This window comes from Colobus angolensis, unplaced genomic scaffold (assembly GCF_000951035.1).
Source record: "Colobus angolensis palliatus isolate OR3802 unplaced genomic scaffold, Cang.pa_1.0 Scaffold32, whole genome shotgun sequence".
Classification (NCBI taxonomy): Eukaryota; Metazoa; Chordata; class Mammalia; order Primates; family Cercopithecidae; genus Colobus; species Colobus angolensis.
In genome coordinates this window covers 1,178,281-1,183,541 of record NW_012116488.1, presented here as the reverse complement: position 1 = coordinate 1,183,541, position 5,261 = coordinate 1,178,281, and the positions used below count along the sequence as shown (strand labels likewise).

Below are 5,261 nucleotides of genomic sequence, written 5' to 3'. Positions count from 1 at the left end.
GTGGAGTCAGTCTTCTCAATCCTTGCCACTGCTCCATCAACTGAGTTTTGATGGAATATTCTAAATCCTTTGTTGTTGTTGTTGTCATTTCAACAGTGTTCCCTCTCTTCGCTCATCCATAAAAAGCAGCTCTTCCTCCATTCAAGTTTCTTCACGAGACTGCAGCAATTCAGTCACGTCCTCAGGCTCCGCTTCTCATTCTAGTTCTCTTGCTGTTTCCACCACATGTGCCGTTCCTGCTTCCCTGAAGTCTTGAACCCCTCAAAGTCATCCATGTGGGCTGGAATCTGTTTCTTCTAAATTCCTGTCAATGTTGATATCTCCACCTCCTCCTCCCATTCTTCACGGCTTCTAGAATAGAGAATCCTTTCCAGAAGATTTTCCATTGACTTTGCCCAGATCCATCAGAGGAATCACTGTCTATGGCAGTTACAGCCTTACAACATGTATTTCTTAAATAGTAAGACTTGAAAGTCAAAATGACTCCTTGATGCATGGGCTGCCTAATGGATGTTGTGTCAGCAGCCACAAAAATGACATTCATCTCCTGCGAGTCTCCATCAGAGCTCTTGGGCTACCAGGTGCATGTCAATGAGTAGTCACATTTTGAAAGGAATTTTTTTTTTCTGAGCGGTAGGTATCAACAGTGAGCTTAAAATATTCAGCCAAACATGCTATAAACAGATGTGCTGTTGTCCAGACTTTGTTGTTCCATTTTCAGGACAGACAGTCGATCTTGCATAATTCTCAAGGGCCCTCAGATTTCAGGAATGGTAAATGAGCATTGGCTTCCACTTAACATCACCAGCTGCCTTCACTCCTAACAAGAGAGGGGGCCTGTCCTTTGAAGCTTTGAGGCCAGGCATCGACTTCTCCTCTCTAGCTATGAAAGTCCTAGATGGCGTCTTCTAGGTTGAAATCTGTTGTTTAGTGTGGCCACCTTTGTCAATGATCTGAGCTGGATCTTCTGGAGAACTCGCTGCAGCTTCTCCATTAGCACTTGCCACTTCACCTTGCACTTTTATGTTCTGGGGACACATGTTAAACCTCATGAACCAGCCTCTGCTAGCTTCCAGCTTTCTTCTGCAGCTTCCTCATCTCTCTCAGCGTTCACAGAACTGAGAATCAGGGCCTCGCTGTGGGTGAGGCTTTGGCTTAAGGGAGTGTAATGGCTGCTTGGATGTATTCAGACCACTCGAGCTGTCTCCACATCAGCAATAAGACAGCTGTGTTTTCTTATCAGTGGTGTGTTCACCAGAGCGGCATTTTTAAATTTCCTTATAGAACTTCTCCTTGGCATTCACAACTTGGCCAACTGGCACCAGATGCCCAGCTTCCAGCTTTCGGCCTGCCTGGGGTCTCCCCATGCCTTCCTCAATGAGGTTAATCACTTCTAGCTTTTGATTTAAAGTGAGAGATGTGGCATGGTTCATGGTTCCACCAGTCACACCAGTAACATCGAAGATCACCGACCACAGATCACCCTCAGATACAATAATGATGAAAACGCGTGCAATGTTGCGAGAATTACCAAAGTGCGACACAGAGATGTGACGTGAGCAACGTGCTATTAGAACAACAGCTCTGATTGACTTGTTCGACACAGGGCTGCCACAAACCCTCGATCTATAAAAAAGTACAGTATCTGCAACGTGCAATAAAGCAAAGAGGAATAAAACCAAGTGTGCCTATACCTGGTTACAGCAGCCTGGGATACTAATGGCAGGGACATGGGAAGTGAATAGTGGGTTTGGAGTAGTGCTTTCCGGGATTTGTACCACCAACTCATCCCTTTGTGATTACACAAGTCTTCAGTGACGGATGTGGAAATTGAGGCATGGAGATTGGAAGAGATTCACCCACAACAACCACAAATCCATGGTAAGGCTGAGCCAGAGTCCCTAGCTCCGTTACCCCTGCCCATTCCCTACGCTGGGCCCTGTCCTTCCTTCCAGCTGCAACACAAAAGTTGTTCCCACCTTACAGATGGAGGGGCTGAGTCCCAGAGTCACCTGGTATCTTCACAGAGGGAGATGGAGCTGGACCTCTGCCGGGAGTGGAGACCGGGACAGTGGGCACAAGTGAGGCTCCAGGCAGCATGGGAGACAGCCCAGTGGACGGTGGGCCAGGAAGGTTTCCTGCGGGAGGGTGTTCCGAGGGGCTGGAGGACGGACATGTTTTGGCAAACCCCTCTGGGGCAGAGACAGGAAGGACACGAGTGAGTTGGGAGCTGAGCAGGCAGGCAATGGGCATGGGGGCAGCAGCTGGAGACGGAGGGCTCAGGGCTCACTGTCACCAGGATGCCTCAGCTGGAGAGGAACAGCCAGCAGGATGGCAGGCCAACAGGACAGCAGGACAGCAGTGGCCACACCGTGTGGCCCACCGTCTGCTGGATGCCTGGGTGGTACACAGGCTCCCACTCCGCGGTGAATGCCCAAGGCCCTTTTATTCATGTTCATAATGACAGAATGCAGGGCGCATTATCCACAACTTGCTTCACATGAAAAAGCGGGACCATTTGCTGAAGCCTGCCCACTGCCGTCAAGGCCCCCGGAATCCTCTCCCGGTGGCAAATGGAATCTTTTCTGCTCTTGACAAAGAGGAATGTCCTCAAGGTGAATCTTTTCATTCCTGCTCCTTTCAGGCAGCAATTTTGGCGGCTGACAGCTTCTTCTGTGAGAAATGACGATTTGATAAAATGCATAGTGGACGCTATCGAGCTCACGGCTTTTCAGAGGACCTAGGAGCCATGGCCTTGGGCTTCTTTCCTCCCTCTCCATCTCCCCTTGCAACTCCAAACCCAGCCTATGCATCCTGGAAAACCAGGAGGAGGACTGCAGCTCCAGCCACCCCAGCAGGCAGCCGCTGACCACTTCGAAGTTACCCTCCCTGACTCCACGAGGCCACGCAGCCTCCCTCACCGGCTGGGCCTGGCTGAGACCCTGGACTCGGAGCAGGAGCAGACCTCAGCCAGTGCCCAGGAGCTGCTAGGTGAGGCCTGCACTGGGCAGCAACCCGCCCTCACCAGGCACAGGAGCAGGACCTGGGCCTGGGCAGGACTAGGGGGCAGACACCTCTGCCCACAGCACATACAGCCTCTCCCGGCCACCCCAGTGTCCCTCAGAGAACCTGGGATCACGCGGGGCCCAGAACACGGCCAGCCAAGCCTCCTCCGAGCCCTCCTGGGAGTGCCCCCACCCTGTACACCGGGCACAAGGCGACCAGAATTTCAGGCCAGGGCTACGGAATGTTGTGGAGTCAGGCGAGTCTTGGGAGCAGGGATAAACACAAGCCTTCCAACCATGCGGCTTTGGGCAAATGATCTCTCAGAACTTCTGTTTTCTCCTCCATAAAACATGCATGGGTTTGTCTGCCGCTCCCAGCCAACCACATGGCCAGCTCTGCGCTCCAGAAGCATCTGAAAACAGCAGTGGGATGAGGGAATGAAAGAGCAAATGAGTGAATGAGGGGGAGCAGGCAGAGTGAGGGGTGAGAGCCTGGCCTGCCCCTCCCCCACTGCCCCAGGACAGGATGGAACTAGCCATGGAAGGCGGATTTGGGAAGACCCAGCTGTAGGGACCTGGCAAGGGCTCTCCCGGCAGCATCCGCACCGGTGAGGGAGTGCGGACCGCACCGGTGAGGGAGTGTGGACCACATGGGTGAGGGAGTGTGGACCGCTGTCACTCAGGAATTACTCAGACTGCAGGGTGAGGGATCTCAGGCAGGTCTGGGACCCTTCCACAGAGGCGGCTGCCAAATCACTGGGCTGAGGCTGTGATTTGCTTGCCTGCAGGGGAGCCGTGCCTGCTCTGACTTAAGACCCTGCCTCTTCACTAATTTTTAACTAGGGGGGTGCCCCAGAGGGCCCCACCCACCCCGGAGTCAGAGGCCCAGCCACAGCTCTGTCTCAGCACTCTAGAGGGAACCCAGGAGTTCCAACCCTGATTCCAGGCCAGCCTCCCCAGGACTGTCCCCCACAAGAGTCCTCAGGCGACAGCTCAGCCCAGTCACTCCGGCCCTCCCCACTCTGGACCCTGAGGGTCACCTCCCCACAAACGAGGCTTTCTCAGGCAGCAGACCCCTTGCTTTTTGGGGCCCAGTGGCAGCTACAGAGCAGGGCAGGCTCAGGCTGGGCTGGAAGACCCTGCCCCTCACCTGCTGGAAGGCTGCTCTCCAGAGCAGCTCTGGTCCTTCCAGAAGCCTCCTCCTCCCACCCAGCAGGCTCTGCAGGCCTCCCCCTGCCTCAGGCTGACCCCACTGCACCACACTCCACTGTGCCACCCTCTTCAAGTGCAGCCCTGCTCGAGGCTGCAGCCGAATGCACCTCCTGGAGGGGGGTCCTACTGATGCCCCTGTTCCCTTCTTGCTCCTCAAGCCCTCTGCTTCCCTCTGCAGTGGCATCTGCTGCTGGATGTGTGGTGTGTGGTGTGTGGTGCATGGTGTGCGTGCTGTGTGTACTTCCCATCCAGCTTGGGCACTGCTGTGGGGCTCCAGGCCGAGGATCACTTGTCCAGTCTCCCACATGTGGCTCCAGCAAGTCCCCTGTTTGAGGAAGAACGGCCTGAGAATTCCAGACTCCAAAGCAGGGAACCCTGGGCTCGGGGCTGGGGCTCAGGATCACTCACTTCTGGGGGATGAGGCTGATCCCAGAGCTTCCACGGAGCTAAGCCTCCACAGTGGGTCACAGTGGCAGTGGGGGCAGGGAGAGGAGCCAGCAGGTGTCTCATCCCCCCAAGGGCCTAGAAAAGAGCCCAGGGGCCTGGAGTAGGTGAGACCTTACCAGGTTCGCCCAGGCCCTGGGGGAGGAGGGGTTGTGGCTGACCAGCCAGGACACCTGGCTGATGTCTGGGTATCTAGTGGCTGATGAGTACATCAGTGCATTTCACACTGAACTCCTAGCAAGGTGCGTCCACACAGGGAGAGTCCTCAGGCAGCTGGGACCATGTGCCTATGGGAGTTGAGAAAGCATTTACCCACTCACTTACTCACTCACTCACCCACCCACTCACTCAGCCACTCACACACCCACTCACTCACCCACTCACTCACTCACCCACTCACTCACCCACTCACCCATTCACCCACTCACTCACTCACCCACCCACTCACTCACTCAGCCACTCGCTCATTCACTCACTCACCCACTCACTCACCCACTCACTCACTCACTCACCCACTCACCCACTCACCCACTCACCCACCCACTCACTCAACCACTCACCCACCCACTCACCCACCCACTCACCCACTCACTCACTCAC

General features: G+C 54.9%; 1 pseudogene; it reads left to right on the top strand.

The window, feature by feature from the left end:
* Positions 1-2,807: 2,807 nt before the first annotated feature.
* The window catches only part of LOC105518542, an 11,626-nt pseudogene continuing 9,172 nt past the window's right edge, over positions 2,808-5,261 (top strand).